This window comes from Nicotiana tabacum, chromosome 6, assembly GCF_000715075.1.
Source record: "Nicotiana tabacum cultivar K326 chromosome 6, ASM71507v2, whole genome shotgun sequence".
NCBI lineage: Eukaryota > Viridiplantae > Streptophyta > Magnoliopsida > Solanales > Solanaceae > Nicotiana > Nicotiana tabacum.
The window spans coordinates 207,302,094-207,325,490 of record NC_134085.1 but is presented as its reverse complement, the minus strand read 5'-3'; the positions used below and the strand labels follow the sequence as shown (position 1 = coordinate 207,325,490).

The following is a 23,397-nucleotide window of genomic DNA, read 5'->3' as shown; positions in this document are numbered from 1 at the left end:
AGATTGTCAATGACCTCGACACTCACCTTCTCTCTTTCGACGACCTTGACAGGCTGTGGGTTGTTTGGGTGATGCGACGCAGCAAACGCAGCCACAACTGCTGCTCGAAAGGAGACGATTAAGCTACTGTTTTTTCGGGCAACGGCAGTCGAAGGGCAGCGACGACGGGGCTGGTGCGTTGGGGGTGGTTTGCGACTGGTTTGGGTAGTGTAGATGAAGAAGAACGTGAAGCAGCAGCAGCAGCGACAGCTGCTGCTCGACGGGGACGTTTGGAAGGGTTTTGGTTGCGACAGTAGGGGTGGTTGCAGATAGGTTTCGGGCCGTAGGGTTTGGTTGATTGGTTGACGGACCGGTTGCAAAACGACGAAAGAGATGGTGTCGTCGGAGCAGGTGGTCGTTTGGACGTGGTGTTTGGGGCAGTAGTCGACGGGCTTGGGTTGTCGCGTCGATGGAGGTCAGCTGGGGAGGGTTTGGAGGTGGAACGAGGGTGGTTTCATGGTGGACTGGGAGGAGGAGGGTGGTTCGTTTGGACATGAGGCTAGTGAAGCTGATGGAGGTGGCGTTTGGGTGGTGATGGAGTGGTTGCCGACGAGCAATGGCGGGTGCGTGGGGGTGCGACTGGTTTCAGTCGGTGTTTGGACGTGGGGGGTGGTGGTTATGGCGTTCGTTTGGGTGGTGGTTATGGACGGAGGGAAGCTGGGGGAAGGTGACGGGGTCCTCCCTTCTTTGTAGGGTTTTTCTTCTTCTTCTTTATGAAGAAGAAGATGATGAACAGTACTATTTTTCAAAATTCCCCAGTCTGTTTGTTCCCCCCTTGTCAAATGTGTTTGTCCGTGTTTTGTAATGTTTTTGCCAAGAAAAATGAGCCCCACGCGTGGTGGGGTTCAAGGTTTATGTCCCCCACGCGTGGTGGGGTTCCCCATGTGTCCTGGACACGGTTTATTATGGGTTAGGTCCGAAATTAGGCCTAAAACCGGGTAGTTTGAACCCGAATATTATTCTTTTGCCCGGACCCGAGAAATAGAAAACGTTGCTTAACTAGTCCTACGTAAACAAAATAACTACCAAAAATAAGACTAGTATTTAAACAAAACTATATCTTTTTTTAAAAATATTTTTCAAGATTCAAAATAGCTACAAAATATTAATAAAACTATTTTTTTGTAATTTTCGTAAATATTAAGATAAAATATGAAGTAATATTTTTGTATTTTTTTCAAAGTTAAAATGACTATAAAATATTAATAAAACTATTTTTTGTAACTTTCGTTTTTTAATAAAGACAAAATATAAAATAATATTTTTTGGTATTAAAACGACTACAAAACATTAATAGAATTATATATATATTTTTTTTAATTTTCGAATTTATATAAAGTACCAAAATAAAGTGCAATTTTTGATTTTTTCAAGTTTATAAGGGATACATAAACTAAAATTTATATATATATTTTTTGTAATTTTTTCTTTTGCGAGAAAAATAAAGTAAAAATAGTCAAAATAGCTATATTAGTCCTAAATTAAATATTTAAGCTAAGAATGTAAAAATTCCCGGGGAGGGTCAAAAATCACGTGCTTACAGCTGCCCCTCTTTGACTGGAAACACGAAGAGTTTTCCGACAAAGAACGACTAGACGTGTTTTTGACCCGACCATTACTTGGACGGACTACACTTAAGGAAAAGGAGGGAATGTGACAGAGCCCTGGTATCTGAGCTGCCTACATATCCTTGGTTATACAGGAATCAGGCCACGTGTAGTTCGAGATATGAGAGAGATAGTGAAGTGTACCGAGGTGAAGAGCCGATCGAGGTGCCGTTCCGTTGAGGTTCCGATCCGCGGTCCTGTCATTACAACAAAAATGAAAAATGAAAAAGACTAACTAAGCCTATCAGTTACTAGTTACAAGGATTCCTATCTCTTAAGTCTTCTGAAACTTGGTCTTGAGTCTTGAATGGTGCTTCATACAGACTTTGGATTTGAACCTTGATACTTGCTAGTTGTAGGCGCTAGTTCTTGAGCAGATCACATCTGTTCTCCACTTCCGTGCTTTGGATTCATTCATTTTTCTTCTTTTTCCTTCTTTTTTTTTGTTTTTGTGACTAGCTTTTGTTGACCCTCTCAGACTGTTGACTCGCATTCTTGGGGCGAGCTTCTTGTTGCTTCTATCTTGGATTGAGTGCTGGGGATTTTTGTTGTAGCCTTCTGCCTTCCAATGGGTTACGGCTTGACTTTGAACGATCCCGCTGTTCTACAGGCGGACCCCTAATTTCTTCAATCTTTGACATATAACAATCTTCTGCTCTACAGGCAGGCCCCTGACAATCAAAACAAACAAAACAAACAAAATTTCCTAACCCAGTTTGCACTGGGAAGGTTTGTGAGTCGTTAGCAAAATCGTAGCCCACTGATACTACTGATGCAGTGTTGAGAGTGAACTAAACACTAGATTAGTATGTATTCCCTTGTTATACAGGTGGGCGCCTAACTTCAATGCTTGAAATGTAAGGACTGAAATGTATTCCTCTGTTCTATGGGCGGGCTCCCAACTTCAACTCTTGTAATGAAAAAGACTGAAATGTATTCCTCTCGTTATACAGGTGGGTGTCTGGCAAGAAATTTAAAGACTGGAATGTATGCCTCTGTTCTTTGGGCGGGCTCCCAATTTCAACACCCTAAAAGTAAAGACTGAATGTATTCCTCTCGTTATACAGGTGGGCGCCTGGAACATGAAATGCAAATATTGGGCGCCTGGATTAAGGAAAATGACTCTTTTTCAAAATGTTTTTTTTTAGCATCTTAGGAGAAAGATTCATCGGACTAAGATTTTGATCCTAGGAGAAGGTTCGTCCGACTAGGTCTCCATCTTAGGAGAAAGATTCATCAGACTAAGATTTTGATCCTAGGAGAAGGTTCATCAGACTAGGTCTTTTCTTTTTGGTATCTTAGGAGAAATATTCATCAGACTAAGATTTTGATCCTAGGAGAAGGTTCGTCAGACTAGGTCTCTATCTTAGGAGAAAAAATTCGTCAGACTAAGATTTTGATCCTAGGAGAAGGTTCATCAGACTAGGTCATTTTTTGTTTTTTGGTTATCTTAGGAGAAAGATTCATCAGACTAAGATTTTGATCCTAGGAGAAGGTTCGTCAGACTAGGTCTCTATCTTAGGAGAAAAATTCGTCAGACTAAGATTTTGATCCTAGGAGAAGGTTCATCAGACTAGGTCTTTTCTTTTTGGTATCTTAGGAGAAAGATTCATCAGACTAAGATTTTGATCCTAGGAGAAGGTTCGTCAGACTAGGTCTCTATCTTAGGAGAAAAATTCGTCAGACTAAGATTTTGATCCTAGGAGAAGGTTCATCAGACTAGGTCATTTTTTGTTTTTTGGTTATCTTAGGAGAAAGATTCATCAGACTAAGATTTTGATCCTAGGAGAAGGTTCGTCAGACTAGGTCTCTATCTTAGGAGAAAAAATCGTCAGACTAAGATTTGGATCCTAGGAGAAGGTTCACCAGACTAGGTCATTTTTTTTTTTTATCTTTAACAACCACTTAGGAGGAAATGCATCTCCTACGGGTGAACTGAAACTAAAACTTAGGAGGAAATGTGTCTCCTAGGGGGTAAAACTTAAATTAGGAGGAAATGCGTCTCCTATGGGTAAAACATAAACTTAGGAGGAAATGCGTCTCCTATGGGTAAAACTAACTTAGGAGGAAATGCATCTCCTATGGGTAAGACTCAAACAAACTTAGGAGGAAATGCGTCTCCTATGGGTAAAAACTAAACTTAGGAGGAAATGCATCTCCTATGGGTAAGACTCAAACAAACTTAGGAGGAAATGCGTCTCCTATGGGTAAAAACTAAACTTAGGAGGAAATGCATCTCCTATGGGTAAAACTAAAACAACCTTAGGAGGAAATGCATCTCCTATGGGGTGAAACTAAAACAATCTTAGGAGGAAATGCATCTCCTATGGGTGAAACTAAATGAATCTTAGGAGGAAATGCATCTCCTATGGGTGAAACTAAAACGAACTTAGGAGGAAATGCATCTCCTATGGGTAGAACTCTAATGATTTCAAACTAGGAAGTGCGTCTCCTATTAATGAAACCTTCGCTTTCTTTTTTTTTGAATTATTTACTTACCTGTGTTGTCTTCCCTCGAAACTGTTGGGGATTATTTAGACTGGGATGACTTTCCTTTTCTTTTTGTTTTGTTTTCATTATTATCTTTTTATTCTTTTTTTTTGTTTTTGCATAGCTTCTTCCTTCGAAGACTACCTCCCTTGAGAGTCGTTTTACCTTTCCCCGAAAGGAACCGCTGAGGATACCGACTTTCCAACCTTGTGTTGGACCCCTCGCAACTGCTAGGGATAACACTGTTGAGGAATTATTTACATACCTGTTGGGGGTAAAATGTTATCAGCTGAGGGTACCTGACTTCCAGAAAAATTTCTAAATGGAAGGAAAATTTTCTGCCCCAGTTTGATAATATCCCTTGTGGCATGCGTTTCTGCATCAATGCCATTTCCTTTACCTGTTTCAAATCAAACAAAATCTGTTAGTTTAAAACGTGGTGGTTGGTTGTGATACTCCTACTGGGATGGCTTTCCCTTTCTCCTTCCTTGCTCTGCGTTCAACAACTTGTTGGGGATGATATTATGTGTTGGGGATAATCCCTTACTGCTGGGGGATATCCCTCTTCTTTTGTGGCCTAGCTTGGAAACTGGCATTTCCCCGACCTTTTAGTCTAGTATGGATTTCGCCAAATCATGCTCACTGCTCTCCTTGCTCTGTTCATGGGCCTTGGCCTTTGAGGTTTATAACCTTGGTTTTGGCAAGGATATCTCTCTTGACGCTCGTCAATCCTTTTGTCAATTCCCTTTGCTGGGGATATCTTTTTTGACACTGGCCTCGCGCTTGTTCCTCGCTGACTATACCATTTGGATATACTAGTCAGATCTCATCTTGGAAAGCTGATGGCATATTTTGAAGTCATTTCATACTTGTTCTGACCGGACAGACTCTATTGGGGAAATTTTTTATGAAAGGAGAAAGATAACAGAAACAAAATAAAAGACAAAGGAAACGATGACTCTTTTACAAAAGAAACTATAAATAAAAATATATCAAATGCAGATACCGACTCTAATGGCCATGACATGCGTATGTGGCCTATCCTTTACCGTCAATCATCTTTCAAGATCTTCAATTGGTGATTCCACATCTGATTCTTGATCTTATTCGACTTGCAGTGCCCGAAGGGTTTTCACTATCAAGTCTCTCTCATTTTTGGCATTTCTCTCAGCTTTCATCGCCTTATGGTGCCTGTGAAGGTTTTCACCGATAAGACTCTCTCATTTGTATCACTTTCCAGCTGGGGATTTGGAGTGTCGTCGGTATGACTCTTTCTGCTGGAGATTAGAGTCCTTTCTGCTGTGGAACAGAATGTTATGTTTGCCGGTAAGACTCTTCATTTGTCTGACTTGGCATCTTTTGAAGACTGATCGGAAGGTCTTTCTTTGGACCGTAATGTGGGTTTTGGATAGGGTTAGAAAAAAAGGTATTAAAGGCTCAAAAATGCATTAATTTTGGGTTATTAATTACAACCTTCGGAATTAGATTTATTTACAACAAACGCAACTTTTGCCCCAGTTTCTTGCTTGGGGATATTTTAATTGATTTTTTTTCATTTTTCAAAACTATGACCGAGCCGTGAGGCGCCTACGTATCCTCTTTGAGGAATCAGGTCAAACGTAGTTCCCAATTCCTTTTTTTCATTATTTGACTTTCCTTTGTTTTTTTTTTGTTATCATTTTCTTTTCTTTTTTTTCTCTTTTTTTTCGTTTTGTTGTTTTCTTTCTTTCTCTCTTTTTTTTCGTTGCTACTGATTCCGAACGAGGGGTATGAAAGAAAATAAATAAGGCTCAAAAAGGGGTAACGAAGGATAAAGTGTTTAGGTAGCAGAATAAATGCCTTCGTCGTTCCAGTCTTCAAAACATGCTAAGTGCAAACAACACAATTAAACAAAAGATTTATAGTCTCTTCCGATGGTGCTGGACTTGACAATTATATTCAACATCTGTTTGTTCATTTGTCACTTCTAAAGCACCGTTGGGCGACACTCTCTTTCTCATTATTATGAACGATCCTCATGCCAATTTGGCGAATCTTGCTTTTAACTGTTTTCTTTGTGTTTCACTTGCCCCTAGTTCCACATGACTCGGGCTCTGAATAATCTCAAACCGTCCTTATTTTCTTTAAATGGTCTGATCGCCTTTCCAGGGTTTTATGATTAACTTTAAAGACTAGGCCCAAAGTGTGTGTGCATGTCATGTCCCTAGAATCGGCATTGAACGAAATGATAAAAGGACTAAACAAAAGACGACTGGAACTAACAAAGACCGACTTTATATTAGACTACCGGCGAAATGGTTCGAATAACAAAACAAACAAAACAATCCCGAACAAAATCCTAAAAACAAACTGGATAAGACAACATCCGACTCATAACCCTAATAATCCGAACAACAGAAATGACAACAAAATGAGCCACCACAAGCTTCTCTCTTGCTGACCAAGGAACAAAACGTCCTCCCACTTTATCAAAATTGGCATTTTAGCCACTGACCTTTGCATCAATATTACCAGCTTCAACATCGTCACCCTCTGTCAACAAGTTCTCGATAGGGTTCGAGTGCTCCATGTCACTGTTATTGATCACAATCCGCCCTTCTTGGATCATTTTTTCTATTTCTCTTTTCAAATCCCGACAGCTTTCAACATTGTGCCCCTGGGCATTGGAATGGTATTCATATCTTTTAGAAGGGTCAAAGCTTCTTGCACGTGGGTCCACACGATTTGGAGGAATAGGTGCAATCATGTCATGATTCTTTAATTTCTCAAATAAGCTTTCATAGGACTCTCCTATTGGTGTAAAATTATCTTTCAACCTTTGTTCCCCTTTATACCACTGGCTTGGCTGTGGGTTATAGGGCATCTGAAAATTTTGTGGAGACTTCTGGAGATTTTGTGATGCTCGTGCTCGCCTCCTGGGGTGTTTTGGTGGCTGGACAACATACTGAGGTGGAGCGACAGAGTATTGAGCGTCCTGAGGTGGATAATACTGCTCAGGGGAGCCATAAAAAATTTGAGGAGGCTGCTCATACCCTCGAGATGTTCTCCTGGGACCTCTTCTAGACCCTGATGTCATCATGATTTCTTCAATCTCCTCATTTGTGTCGCTAAGATTATCTGACTCAACCCGGACAGCCTGAGTTGCGGCTTTAAGAACAGCTTGACTTATAATTTTGCCTGTCTTAAGACCATTCTCTACCATTTCTCCAATTTTGATTGCTTCCGAGAAGGTTTTGCCAACTGCGGACACCATGTTTTGAAAGTAATCTGGCTCTTGCGCCTGAAGGAAGACAGTAATTAGCTCGTGGTCATCCATGGGTGGCTTAACTCGAGCTGCTTGCTCTCTCCATTTTATGGCATATTCCCTGAAACTTTCACTTGGTTTCTTCTTCAGGTTTGAAAGGGACATGCGGTCTGGGGGAATGTCGATGTTGTATTGGAACTGTCTGACAAAGGCTTGTGCCATGTCATCCCAGACATACCAGCGAGACGTGTCTTGATCCATAAACCATTCGGAGGCTACTCCCGTAAGGCTTTCCACAAAATAAGCCATCAACAATTTTTCGTTTCTTCCTGCCCCTCTCAGTTGATTGCAATACCTTTTCAGGTGGGCTATGGGATCTCCATGTCCATCGTACTTTTCAAATTTGGGGGTCTTGAAACCAGGCGGCAAGTGGACATCGGGGAACATACATAGATCTTTGAAGGCAACACTCTTTTGGCCTGCTAGCCCTTGCATGTTTTCCAACCATTGTTCTAAGCTTTTCACTCGTTGGGTCATTTCTTCCTGTACCATCTTTCGGGCAGGCTTCTCAGCTTTTGCAGCAAGATCAAACGAGTACGAGTGATACTCAGGAGAGTGGTACTGCTCTTGTTGTGTCGCAAATTGTGACTCATGACGAGGAACCTTCCCACTCTGAGTCTCTGGAGCACTTGTAGCAGCTTCGACGTTAGTTGTCATTTTTCTTTGAGGCACAAACCAACCACCTCAACTTTCTTCACAATTCAAAACCAAATATGTTAGAATGGACTCAGTCGGTCCTTATTATTATCAATATATATATATATATTTATTACCTTTGTTTTTCCTTTTTTCTTTTTTTTTTTTTCTCTTTTTCATCATTTTTTGTGTGTGTGGTCGAATCTTATGGAGATTGCCTACGTATCATGACCCCGCATGAATCAGACCTTGCGTAGTTCGGACCAATAAAAGATAAACAATAATGAACATTTTTTTTCCAATTTTCATATTGAAACAAACTGGGTTTCAAGGATTTAAAGATGACCCGCAAACTTGAAAATCAAACAACCCGCATGTTCTAATCAAAAGATTGGTAGACTCAAAAACAAAATTCCAGCTCCCTTTCTCTGTTCGACAAATGCAACCAAATGGTTATTTTTTGCAAATGTGGCTCCTTCCAAGTTTCACATGAATTTTTAGGCCGGGGAGGATTATTTCGACACTTTACAAACTTGTCCATTCTTTTACGAAAATAACCTTTCGACAACTGAAAGATACTCTAAGGCTATTTCGGCAAGAACAGTTTAAGATGCGGCCGAAGCTGGCTCGGCTCATTATGACAAAAGACGGTATTCACATGACCGCTGACTCTTTGAATTTTTTTTTCTTTTCAAATTACAATAAAAGACTTGGCGTTGTAAACACGGCCCTTCAGCGCCTCGGGGACGAAGATTTATAAGGCTGTGTGGGTCAACTTGGACCAAAAATTCTAAACATGACCCGAAGGTGGCTATTTATGCAAAGTCAGCCTTCCGGCGTCCCTTTCGGGAACATTCGACTATTTATGACAAAACAGCATCACCTGACTTATTTATGACTCTTTTGTCGTTTTTCAAATTAGAAAACTCAATATTGCAAGCACGGCCTTTCAACGTCCCGGGGACGAAGATTTTTAAGGCTGTGTGGGTCAACTGGACCAAATCTTTTTAAAAAATGACCTAAAAAGGTGGTTGTTTACGCAAAGTCAGCCTTTCGGCGTCCCTTTCGGGAACATTCGGCTATTTATGACAAAACAACATCACCTGACTTATTTACGACTCTTTTAAAATTCGACATGTTTTTCATTATTTGTTTGTTTTTGACTTTTTTAGCAAAAGGTGGGGTTGGACCCGATGAGGGTTGCCTACGTATCTCACATCCGGCGAGAATCAAACCCGCGTAGTTCGGGCAAAAGAACTACTTTAAAAGAAGAAAGGAAGCATTTTTTTTGATTGATTTTCTTTTTAAAAGAAACACTTCTAAGATATATTTTTTGAATTTTCATTTGCTCTTTTTTTTTTCTTTATTCTAAAGAAGAAGAAGAAAATATTTTTCGGAATTTTGCTTTTAATAAAAGAAATGCTTCTCAAAATGTTTTTTTTGAATTTTGAATCTTCTTTTCAATTTTGAAAAAAGAATCAAAATATTTTCGGATTTGTTTTTTTTTTATTTTTTATTTTTTTATATTATATTATTTTTTGAAAACAATTAGAAAGATTTCCTAAAGAAGCCAGTAATGGAGAAAATATTTTTGGATTATTTTAATTAAATAACACATATTTTAAAAACAAGACTTTTTTTCGTTTTTATGGCAAGACAAACTATTTTCTTTTCTATTAATGTTTTTTTAAAAAAAAAAGAAAAAAAATAAGACAAAACAATGATTATTTTTTCTACTTTTCCTTTGCTTTAATAAAACAAACTAATAAGACATATATATTTTTTTATTTTATATCCTCAAAATTTCGGCAGAGTTTCGACACTACTTGGACATTTGTTTTTTCTAACAATAAGTAGTTATATCTCTACACTGTTATTTTCTCCTCTTTTCCACTATTTTCTAATTTGTGGATGATGATGAAAACATACACAATCTTTTCTTCGAATTTTCAATGTTTTTTTTTTTATATTTTTTATATATATACATATATATTTTATTTTTTATATTCTTTATGTTTTCAAAAATGTGGCATGGGGGACATAGGGAATTTCAAGACTTCTTGGATTCCGCAAATGTTCCCTATGTACTTTTCCCAAAATGAAGCGTGGGGGACATAGGGAATTCCAAGATTTCTTGGATTCCACAAATGTTCCCTAGGTGCTTTTCCCAAAAATGAAGCGTGGGGACATAGGGAATTCCAAGGCTCCTTGGATTCCACAAATGTTCCCCATGCCTTGATTAAAATAACACCATGCTGGAAATGACCAAATGACCCATTCGCCCTTGACTAAATACAACATGTAGCACATAGGATGCCAAAAGCTGGTCTATTATTTTCAGGTTGCTTGTCCTAGACGGACCCAACCCCTGTGTTGAGTCCCCTAAGTCAAATGCACATGATGCAAATAAACGTTCCTACTAGGGATCCGACATGTGGCTTTGTCATACTAGGTTCAGACCTGGGTGTTTGTTCTAGACCTGGCTTACCCGAGCGGACAGCTCGAGCCGAGGGGGGGCAGCGTACCGGGAATACAGAAGCTTCACCGGCTTAGCAACTTGTCCGAACCTCGTTCTAAATTGGGATTTGACACTATACAGAAAAGAAGTCGTACGAAGTACACCCTTCTTCATGATTTAGAAGACTCAGAAAGGATATGGGTTTCGGCACAGTTTATATACAGTTCAAATAATATCAAAGCGGTAAAAGCAACATTTAACACATTAGGCTCAAACATGTAAAAATCAGATAATAGATAAAGCCAAATAATAATTATTTTAAGCTCGAATTCTTAACCCTGAACCAGTGGTTCTAGGTCCAAATCCCCAGCAGAGTCGCCAGAGCTGTCACACCTCCTTTTTCCGCACCCGCGAGGGCGCAGGGGGAGTTTTTTTCCAATTAAAAGGACAATCGAAACGGGATTTATTTATTAATTTCAGAGTCGCCACTTGGAATATTTAGGGTGTCCCAAGTTACCAATTTTAATCCCGAATCGAGGAAAATAATGACTCTATATTACAGTCTGCGTACCAGAAATCTAGATAAGGAATTCTGTTAACCCGGGAGAAGGAGTTAGGCATTCTCGAGTTCCGTGGTTCTAGCACGGTCGCTCAACTGTTATATTTGGCTTGACTATCTGATTTTAAATACAATATGAACTTATGTGCAAATTTTATCTTTTAACCGCTTTATTATTATTGTTTTTACGAGAATGTGAACGTCGCTTAAAACATATGTCTTTGGACTGCGTCACATGAAATGCACCCACAATCCGGAACATATTTTATTTGACGTTTTGGGATTTGGATTTGGGTCGCATGAAATGCACACCCCAAGTTTTAAGAAAGTAAATCATTAAACACGCGCCTAAAAAGACTATCGCGTCATTATTTTGCGGAGGCCGTGAAATTCGCTAAACGACCCTCCTGAATTCTAAGTAATTTTAAACAAGTATTTACTGAGGGCCCCGCAATTTGCATTTTTGTTTGTCGAGGCTCGTCTCATTCTATTTATTTAAAGGAATTTGCAACGTCATGGAAATGCATCTCAAACCACGTCACAATCAATGCACCCGTGATTAGAGACATATTTCGATTTCGTTGAGATTTGGATTTGGGTCACATAAATGTGCACCCGAGTTTAGGGAGATACATTATTAAGACGCGCCTAAAGCAATTAGCGCATTATTATATTGGGTAGGGCCGTGAATTTTGTTAAACGGCCCGTCCCGGAATCTAAATATTTCATACATATATTTTGTGAGGGCTTCGCAATCTGTACATTTTTATTTGGTGAAGCTAGTCTCGTTTTCTATTTATTATTTACAAAGGCAAAACTAATGGCAGCTACATTTTTCTATTTTTTGCGAGGGCTACGGAAAACCCAACCAATGGCACACCTCTATTTCTAAAGAGTTGAAATTTAATTAAGGGCCATGAGTTATGGAAAATCCTTACAAAAGGGAATGAACGACTTAACTGTTAAAACCCAAAAGACCTATCGTAAATAAAATCTTTCAAAAAAAAAATTCTTCCCTACAAGTTACTTTACAAATCACAACGAAACATAAACGGAAATTAATTTATTCGAATCATCATTCCATACCCAAGATGCATGCCTTAAACAGATTATTTGCCAAACATATAATTATAATATGAGTGATTTTTCTCGCCTGCACCAACGATTCTTAATACTTGACTATCCTAATAATTAAGAATTAAACCCTATTGAATATCCATCACAACAAACTACAAGTAAGATAGCATTTGAATACAGTAACAACACTTATAAGAAAATAACTTTATTCAACTGTCATTCATCAATTTTAGGAGAATAAGATGTCAAGAGAAGGATTAGAAGCGGACCTTACTTTGTCCTCAACGTAACGGACCTCGACGAACAACGACGACCTCAACGGAACCGACGACTCGAACCAAGATTGTCAATGACCTCGACACTCACCTTCTCTCTTTCGACGACCTTGACGGGCTGTGGGTTGTTTGGGTGATGCGACGCAGCAAACGCAGCCACAACTGCTGCTCGAAAGGAGACGATTAAGCTACTATTTTTTCGGGCAACGGCAGTCGAAGGGCAGCGACGACGGGGCTGGTGCGTTGGGGGTGGTTTGTGACTGGTTTGGGTAGTGTAGATGAAGAAGAATGTGAAGCAGCAGCAGCAGCGACAGCTGCTGCTCGACGGGGACGTTTGGAAGGGTTTTGGTTGCGACAGTAGGGGTGGTTGCAGATAGGTTTCGGGCCGTAGGGTTTGGTTGATTGGTTGACGGACCGGTTGCGAAACGACGAAAGAGATGGTGTCGTCGGAGCAGGTGGTCGTTTGGACGTGGTGTTTGGGGCAGTGGTCGACGGGCTTGGGTTGTCGCGTCGATGGAGGTCAGCTGGGGAGGGTTTGGAGGTGGAACGAGGGTGGTTTCATGGTGGACTGGGAGGAGGAGGGTGGTTCGTTTGGACATGAGGCTAGTGAAGCTGATGGAGGTGGTGTTTGGGTGGTGATGGAGTGGTTGCCGACGAGCAATGGCGGGTGCGTGGGGGTGCGACTGGTTTCAGTCGGTGTTTGGACGTGGGGGGTGGTGGTTATGGCGTTCGTTTGGGTGGTGGTTATGGACGGAGGGAAGCTGGGGGAAGGTGACGGGGTCCTCCCTTCTTTGTAGGGTTTTTCTTCTTCTTCTTCTTTATGAAGAAGAAGATGATGAACAGTACTATTTTTCAAAATTCCCCAGTCTGTTTGTTCCCCCCCTTGTCAAATGTGTTTGTCCGTGTTTTGTAATGTTTTTGCCAAGAAAAATGAGCCCCACGCGTGGTGGGGTTCAAGGTTTATGTCCCCCACGCGTGGTGGGGTTTCCCATGTGTCCTGGACACGGTTTATTATGGGTTAGGTCCGAAATTAGGCCTAAAACCGGGTAGTTTGAACCCGAATATTATTCTTTTGCCCGGACCCGAGAAATAGAAAACGTTGCTTAACTAGTCCTACGTAAACAAAATAACTACCAAAAATAAGACTAGTATTTAAACAAAACTATATCTTTTTTTAAAAATATTTTTCAAGATTCAAAATAGCTACAAAATATTAATAAAACTATTTTTTTGTAATTTTCGTAAATATTAAGATAAAATATGAAGTAATATTTTTGTATTTTTTTCAAAGTTAAAATGACTATAAAATATTAATAAAACTATTTTTTGTAACTTTCGTTTTTTAATAAAGACAAAATATAAAATAATATTTTTTGGTATTAAAACGACTACAAAACATTAATAGAATTATATATTTTTTTTTTAATTTTCGAATTTATATAAAGTACCAAAATAAAGTGCAATTTTTGATTTTTTCAAGTTTATGAGGGATACATAAACTAAAATTTATATATATACTTTTTTTTGTAATTTTTTCTTTTGCGAGAAAAATAAAGTAAAAATAGTCAAAATAGCTATATTAGTCCTAAATTAAATATTTAAGCTAAGAATGTAAAAATTCACGGGGAGGGTCAAAAATCACGTGCTTACAGGTACTTGACGACCCTTTCTTGGCTACCACAACTGGCTTGTTGTATACCTTTTTCAACTGAACCACTGATTTCCCACTGGTAACTGTCTGCGAGGGTTTCTTAGGCTCCCCTCCCTTGTGTATCAACTCAATCATATGGGCCTCATGGTGAGCTGGTAGCGGATTCTGGTTGATATTTGGTGTTTTTGGGGCCTGAACCTCGATCCGATGAGTATCAATGAGTTCTTATACAGTTGTTTTTAGTTTCCAGCATTTCTCTGTGCCATGGCCCAGGGCCCCTGAACAATACTCACAACTCACCGAGCGATCAAGATTTCTAGGAAAGGGATTCGGCATTTTTGCCTCGATCGGATTCAACATACCCAACTGTCTCAGTTTGTGGAACAGGCTGGTATATGATTCTCCCAATGGAGTGAAAGTCTTCTGCTTCTGCAACCTCTCATTCTTAAAGGCTTGATTGGGTCAAAAACCTGTTCCAGGAGGGGTTTTGTAGGCTTTTGGGGGTGGATGGTATTTTGTGGAGCTTGGTAGGGACTCTGTGGAGCTGGCGCACGCCATTGTGCGTGAGCGGGAGGTTGGGTATAAGTTTGTGCGTGATAGACAGAAAAATGGGGATCTGGCGGTGGGTAGTAGTGTTGTGGTGGGCTATATGGAGTGTGGGGGTATGTTTGGGGATAGGGTCGAGGCTGGTTGTAGAACGATGGAAGGTTCCTGGATCCACCCCAAGCTGCCGACTCGATCGTTGCAACATCCTCTTTCTTCTTCTTTCCAAGTACACCCCCAGTACCGTTTTGAATGGCCTGGGTAGTTGTTTTGATTGCTGAGTAACTCATGATCTTATTGGACTTGAGTCCCTCCTCAACCATGCCTCCCATTTTCACAACTTCATTAAAGGACTTGCCCACTGCTGACACCAAGCGGCCAAAATAAGTGGGCTCCAAAGCCTACAAGAAATAATCAACCATCTCGCTTTCTTTCATTGGAGGGTCAACCCTCGCTGCTTGATCTCTCCAACGGAAACCATATTCTCGGAAACTCTCACCGAGCTTCTTCTTAATCTTCGTCAATGATAGACGGTTTGGGATGATTTCAAGATTATACTGAAAATGACAGGCAAAAGCTTGGTCCAAATCGTCCCATGTGTACCACCTGCTATGATCTTGTCTGGTGTACCATTCTAGTGTCGACCCACTCAAACTTTGGCTGAAATATGCCATCAACAATTCGTCTCTTCCACCTGCTCCTCTCATCTTGCTACAGAATCCTCTTAAGTGTGCTACCGGGTCGCCATGCCCATCGTACAGATCAAACCTGGGTATTTTGAACACTGTTGGCAACTGAACATCTGGGAACAAACATAAGTCTTTATAGGCTACACTCACTTGGCCTCTCAGCCCCCTCATATCTTGGATCAATTGCTCTAAGCTTTTGACCTTTCTGATCATCTCTTCATGCTCGGGATTTTTGGGCGGCTTCTCGGTCTCTATCGGGATATCAAGATGAGGAGTGTAAGGATACGGTTCTGGAACTTTGAAGGTGGGTTCAGGGGGATAGTACTGGTTGTCATGAGTTTGGAATAGGGGTTCACTGGAAGATCGGTGTAATGTAGCAGTTGGAGGTGCCACAAAAACAGGTGTAATTGGTGGAGGAGGGTATGAGACTTTTTTGGGTGGTGGAGCTTGAGAAGTATGGGAAGTGGTGACATGGCATTGTTGGTATAAGGGGAAGACTAGAGATGAGTTCACAGTGGGAGGCTCTGGAGGTTGGGCTGATGGTGGGATAGAAGCAGGATTGGCCGGAATTAACCGGTGGTGGATGGCCATTCGCCCAAGCTTAGTACATTTCAGGCATCTGCTGCTTCAGCTTATACATTTCTTCCCTCATTGCATTAACGTCCATTTCTTCCACCTCTTTCGATGGGTCGACAATACTTGTTTCAGGTTCCTGGTCGACCATATTCAGCCTGTCTTTCGATCGGGTGTTGTAGGAGTGAGTTTCCAGAATGCCAGTGAACTAACCACCTGCCTGGACTGATATATCAAACAACAACCTTGTTAGTGAATAGGCTTTAACAGATTGGTAACCGCACATTGGGCATGAATGCACCTAAACAGTTAACCATCTCTATTATGTATTTGATCGGTTGCATGCGTCATCCCGGCCTTTTCTTTATTTTAATTGCAAACTTCCCCTTTTCTTTCTTTTACTTTCCCGTCCTTTCATTCTCTCTTTGTTTTTATTCTCCCTTGATTTTTATTTTCTCTCTTTTCTTTCTTATTTTTCCGCTCTTTCTTTCTCTCTTTTATTTAGTATCGGTCGAATCCTATGGAGATCGCCTACGTATCATGACCCCGCATGAATCAGACCAAGCATAGTTCTTGGGGATAAGTGTAAAATAAAGTAGAAACAGTTTGGGATTTTCAATTTTCATATAAAAAACGCTATTACAAAGACTGAAACTAACAGACTCGAAATACAGACTTAAAAACAAACAGCCCACATGCTCTGATAACAGAAATACAGACTCCAAAACAACTGGCAGACTTTAACGGAAAGAAAGCACAGACTCAAGAAATCACGAATACATCAATGCCTCAATTGTCCCTGGGACCCGCGGGGCATCATTTGGCCTTGCTGCGGGCCGACTTGCTAAATCCCCCTGAAGGTGGTAGAGATCTTCCATTACCCGGCGAACAAAAATCATCACAGTAGTGAAGAACATAGATCTTGTCATATCCTCACAGCTACTACACTTCATTGCGATATAGTTGGCGACCCTTTTGACTCGCTCTTTTATGACGCCCTTCTCTTGCAACAAACGCCCAATTTGTTCGGTTCTGGCTTCCAAAGTTTGTTCGGCTACCTGGTTCTGCTCTTGGAGTTGTTGCAAGTCCCTTTCTAGCCGTGCCATTAAGGCGTAACAATGTTCTCTTTCAACCTTAAATTTTTTGGCTTGTTTAGCCATTTCACCCTCGAGGTTGCCGATTGCCTTTTCCCAACCTGTGACCCCTCTTTCATATCTTTCTTTCATCTGGTGAATGAAAGTTGCACGCCCTTTGGCGGTTTTAGCCAACATTGCCCGTGCTTTTGCTAGTTCAGACTCAGCTTTCTGCAGGTCATCTTCGTAGTCACGTACCTTTTGAGTGAGGTTGTAAATGAGCCTCTCGTCTTTCCTGCTTCGGCCTGGGTTCTTGGCTTCAATTTTCAACTGCCAAACCTGAGCTCTGAGGGCCTCATTTTCTCGCACCAATCTTCTCCTTTCACCTTCGGCCTCTTATGCCTGCAAATCATTATTGAAGGTGATATTTCTCAATTCTTCTCGCAGACCATGGATAATGGCCTTATATTCCTTTTCCTTCTCCCCCCAAGCTAACCTCTCCTGAATTTTATCATCAAAGGCTTGAACATGAGGCCTTTTGGCGGGCCTCTCGGACTCTGGATCATTGTTTACATAAGACATTTTCTCAAACCAAGAAGCATAATATGGATCTACTTCCCCCTTAGCGATATCTGGTACCTGGGTGCTATTTTTTTTATACCGACAACTATTCCAATCCTGCTGAACTACAGCCTCAGGCAATGCAGCTTCTGGATGCAACTCTATGACCTGGGTGCTTAGATCTTCATCTTCAGGCATGACCTGATACCTTCCCAATTGCCTCAAGACCCTCTGCAGTGCATATGGCTGAATACTCCTTACGCCCATTATCCTTAGGTATCCTTTGGTAGCAGTCATATAGATGGCTTCTGTCCTCGGGAGCCATCCTATAGTCCACTCAACCTGACCTGCTTCAAGAGATTTCAAATGCGAAACCCATGCTTCGAATCCTTCTAGTGCATTGTAATCTTTTACCCTCTCCTCATAACTAATGATGAAGTTATTTGGGCTTGAACCGTAACTCATGAATCTGGGATGATGGCGAAGATGCTCGATCTACCACATTTGCAGAATGATGCTGCAACCCTCAAAAACTGAGCCCCTGCTTTGGATAAAGTTAATGCGTGATAGATATCTGCTAGCATCAACGGGGAAAGTGTATGATCTTCCTTGGTACTGAGGATTTGTGCAATTCTAGCCATACGAATATCCACCGTTCCTTTCTCATTTGGAAAAACCATGATCCCCAAGAATGCCACAATAAATGCGAACCGACAATGAATTTGCCAAAGGCCCTTGTTTTATTTGTTGCTCAGACCCTTTTCATGCGTTTCAAAACCAGCAGAATGCCCGAACCTGAAGTATAAGAAATGGAAAGCACAACACCCATTGCTCACACGTTCCTTATCCGTCTGTTTACTAATATTCAGGAGGTCAAAGAACTTGTGCATCGATGGAGCCCTTGGAAATATAAGTTGTTGCTTCCTCAAATCCCGTCCGAATTCAATGTACTCGGCTATCTCCTCCAAAGTAGGGGTGATTTCAAAATCTGAGAAACGAAAGATATTGTGGACAGAATCCTAGAGCGTTACCAAAGCTTTGATCAGATCTTCCCGTGGTTTGATTTCAAAGATGTCTATAAGAGCACCCAAGTGCTTTTTCACCCATTTTTGACCATCTTCGTCTAGATCATTCCACCACATACGCAAGTGTAGCCGAGCCTGTTCCCAGACCACTTCTGGCGGTTCCTGGATGGTATTCATTTGTTCCTGTGGAAGATTAAGGTTAGGGTTGACTCGAGTGGACCTTTTTGTAAACAATTTTTGAAGAAAAAAAGAAAAATAAAGGGAAAAGAAAGAAGAAAAGAACCATAATTTCTTCCCCTATGTGCCAACTTTAGCCAAGTGACTGTTTTTGTAAATGTGGCCCCTTCCCAATTTCACGCGAATTTTGAAGCTGGGGGGAATTATTTTATGACCCTTCCCAAACTTGTCCATTCTTTTACGAAAATAACCTTTCGACAACTGAAGAATACTCTGAGGCTATCTCGACAAGAACGGTTTAAGACATTGTCGAAGCTGGATCGGCTTATTTCGACCAAACATCAAGATTGCATTCACTCAACCACCGACTCTCTTTTCTTATTTTTCTTTCTCTTTTTTTCAAAAATAAGGCCGAACCTTACGTAGGTTGCCTACGTATCCCACATCCGGTGAGAATCATACCTGCGTAGTTCGGTCAGTTTCGACACATTTGAAAGAACACAGTGTTTGACCCTTTTCGAAAAAAAATTGGGCTTTCAAATACCGGGATGTTTAGAACCGGGTTTTATTTCCTTCCCTATATCACTCTTGGTTTTCCTCTCTTTTTTTTTCTTTTTTTTCCCTAGCCGGTCAGCATGCAAGCCAACAAATAAATGTTCACGTAGCACATAGGATGCATCAGGATGGTCTGTTATTTCGGGCACACCTGTCCTAGACGGACCCAACCCCTGTGTTGAGTCCCCTAAGTCAAATGCACATGATGCAAACAAACGTTCCTACTAGGGATCCGGCATGGGGCTATGTTTTTCTAGGTTTAAATCCTGGGGTTTTGGTCTAGACATGGGGTACCCGAGCGGACAACTGGGGCCGGGGAGGGGGCGACGTACCGGAAGCACTGAAGTCTACCCGGCCTTGTCGCTTGCCCAGTCTCGCTCTACTTGGTATAATTTCTACAGAAAAAGCGGGTCACGCGAACGTGTGCACCATTTTCAGAAGACTCAGAGGGGGTGGCGTAAGAAGACAGTTATATACAATTCAAACGATATTAAAGTGGTAAACATATAGCATTTAACACAAAGGTTCACAAAACACAGTATTATGAATAATAAATAAAGCCAAGTAAAAATCATTAAACAAGTTCGAATTCTTGAACACTGAACCAGAGATTCTGGGTTTGATCCCCAGCAGAGTCGCCAGAGCTGTCACACCTCCTTTTTACCTACACCCCGTAAAGGGTATAAATACAAGGGAGTTTTTCCAATTAAAGGACAATCGAAACGGGATCGTTTATTTATTAAAAATCAGAGTCGCCACTTGGGATAATTTAGGGTGTCCCAGGTCACCGGTTAAAGATCCTGAATCGAGGAAGTTGACTCTGTTCTACAACCTGCGAACACAGAAATCCAGGTAATAAATTCTGTTAACCCGGGAGAAGGTGTTAGGCACTTCCGAGTTCCGTGGTTCTAGCACGGTCGCTTTGATCGTACTTGGCTTATTGAAATTATTTAATTACTGATTTTAGATCCTATGTGCATTTGTCTATTAACCGCTTTTAAATCACTTGATTATTCGTAAAGGATTGAGTTACGCGTACGTATACTCTTTCCTTTGGCGCGTCAAAAATCATGTCACGCGAACGTGTCCATAATTAATAACGCCTTGTTTATTTAATTAAGAAAAATTGGTTGAAGTTGCGCGAACGCATCCCTCGTGTTGTTTTTAAGATCGTAATCATATCACGCGAACGTGTCCACGACCACGATAATCTATTAAACGTGCCTAAAGCAAACTACGATAATTGGTTATTTGTTGTATCTAAATCATAAGAAATTAGTAGAGGGCCATGCAATTGTAATTTTGTTTGGCACAGCATACCTCGATTTGTTCTAACTTCTAAACTTAACTGTGAGAGCCATAATTATTTATGTTAAATGTGGAACGCCTAAACTAATTAATGAGCATAACTAGTTGATTAAAAGTCGTAAGAGGATTTCTACTTATTTTTATGCTAATGTTTAAGCTAAAATTTAAATATCAACGAACTAGTAATAGACGATCCATATTTGATTACGAAAAGGCCCATGCTGGTTAGAGGCCCAACGGCCAACTGGCAGTTACTACATGACCAGCGAAAGAAGCAGTTGGGCTTGACGTGAACCCAGATGAAAATCCCATCGCTGAAAAGAATTTCGGCATAACTGGGCCAAAGAAGGCAACCCAGTTTCACGATTCAGCGCCAATGTTTGAGGCAAATTACATCATTCAAGAAAATCTGAGTTTGAACCAATTCTGATAATCCTTGACTCAAATGCAAAGCATATTTTAATGTTAACATCTTCTGAAGTGAATATGCAATTCCTAGTGAGATTTATTTCAACAAAACTCAACAGGCGATCTCCCTATCTTGCCAAAATAGAACATTCCATGCCCAAATAACAACAGACCCATTACCAATCATTACTGAAATTGAAACACTGAATGAATCTTCCCTAGAACATCATTATCGTTCACATAACTAGCCTAGCTATCAAACACAACCAATTCTTATTTCAGTTTCCATCAAAATACCTGAAAGGACCTCGAACACATGTATATGTTTGACAATATGGCTTCAACAAGAAATTTTCACTCTATACCCAGTCGAAAGCCCTTTTAAAAATGCAAGAAGCTCATACACAGGCAGAAGCAGAACTAAGTGACACTTTGACATCATTGGACTAACACATATTACACTGATTAGACTAATGATCACGATCCTCAACTAACACATATTACACTAAGTCTAAATAAATACTCCTGAATCAACTACATTCAGACAAGGTCCCGATCCATCACTTAAAACAAATGTAATATCAAGGAATGGAGTATGCAAAATAAGCTAGACTAGGCAAACATGAAATAAATAAAGAAAAATGGCAGAATCAAGCAGTAATCAACACTAATGTTTGTCATTTAACTTCAACTCGATTTACAGATCTTCACACAGAGACTCAATCAGGCATCATTTCCAGTCACAGTTCAAAAGAGTACCTGATGCAATTAGAGCAAAAGAAAAGGTGAGAAGATCAGCAGTAGAAATGGATGCACTTCAGCATTTCAACAACAGCAAATCCAGCTTCTTTAAACCATTTCGAACCCAGAATGAATCAGAGATTACTTCAAAACTTGAAAACCCCAAGAATTGCAGAAAAACTTCAATGTAACAGTGATTTTGTGATTTTTCTTTGTATTTTTTCTGATTATTCAAACCCTTTCAGTATTTTTCAGCAGTTTCCAATGTTCTCTACTTTAAAGTTCTTAATCCCTACCTTCTAAGGCTAGTAAGAATGCCTTTATAGGCCAGCAAATAGGGCAGACACAAAAGTTTTCCTTTGCACTTCTAGTCGCTCCCTGATTTTCATTTTTGCCAGTTAATCCTCCATTTTCTGACTTGTTACCCAAGCTAAAATCTGAAATTCCATAAAAGACCCCTACTAGAAGCTTCTAAGTCAGTTACCCAAAAGATTCTTTAGCTAGATTACCTACACTACCCTTTAAAAACTCTGAAACTACCTCAACACCACCCGGGTCAACTGGTCAAGCTAATTGGGTCAAGCTGATTGGGTCAACTGAAACCTAGTTCAACTCTCTATTAGGCTTTTTAATCTTGTGAACCCAATCAATACTAGAAAAAAAACCCAAAACCCAAACGATTAAATTAAGAACCCTAAAGACTCGGAACAAAGTTAAGCCCAAAACGATGCAAATTCAAACTATCTGAACTTGAACACGAGGCCCAACTTACAATCACACACATCCTAAATCTAACATGCAGATACGGAAGATAAAGAAGAATGATAAATAAAGAAACAGAACGAAAATCAAAAAAAAAATAAGAGAAAGAGTAGAAGAAAGTGAGGATGAGGAGACAAAATACCAAAGGGTAAAGACAAAATACCTAGGGATCTCGGACAAACAAGAACTATCGTTTACGCCTCGAAATCTCCAATTTTCGGTCCAGTCCGAGATTAATCATATGTTCTTTGTCAAAGACACGCGATTAAAGTCGGACTGAGCCTTAAAGTCTTCAACGAACCCTTGATTTGAGACCTAGGGATTTTACGGTTCAATTTCTGATCTAATATTCGCGAGGATTGGGTGACACTCGAGGGAAACGGAGTTGGTATTTGGAACGAGGGGATTAGGGTGGTTCTATTGTGTGTTTTTGGTAAGGATTGGAGTCGGCGCCGCCGGGCTATGGCGGTAGGAGTTAGGGCGGTGTTGCTAGGGTTTGTTAGGGGTAACGAAGTTCTGAGGGGTGAGGAAGATGAATGAGGGGTAGGGGTGTTTTGGACACTTATATATAAAAACAACTCACTTCCCAGTCGTTGGATCGAGCCAACTTTGACACCTCGGATGAGTTATAACATAAACGGGGTCGTTTGGTGTTACTGGGGTGACCGGACCGGGTATGGTGAGGGTTTGGGCCGGGTTTCATGGGTTTGGATGGGTACGGCGGGGGAGACTTGGGCCTGGGCATATTTTCACTGAAGGTAGCCTAAATTTGGATCTTCTTCCAACTCTTTTCATTTTTCCTTTCTTTTGATTTTTCCTTTTCCCTTTTTTTCCTTCCTAATTTCTTTTTTTTAAAATCAAATTAAAAAATTAAAAATAAGACCTA

General features: G+C 40.5%; 1 long non-coding RNA gene across 1 annotated transcript; it reads right to left on the bottom strand.

The window, feature by feature from the left end:
• Window positions 1–21,568: 21,568 nt before the first annotated feature.
• On the bottom strand, window positions 21,569–23,042 carry LOC142181541 (uncharacterized). Its single transcript, XR_012710191.1, has 2 exons — window positions 22,675–23,042; window positions 21,569–21,767 (listed from the first exon to the last, which is right to left on the bottom strand). It is a non-coding gene; the product is annotated as an uncharacterized LOC142181541 (long non-coding RNA).
• Window positions 23,043–23,397: the final 355 nt, after the last annotated feature.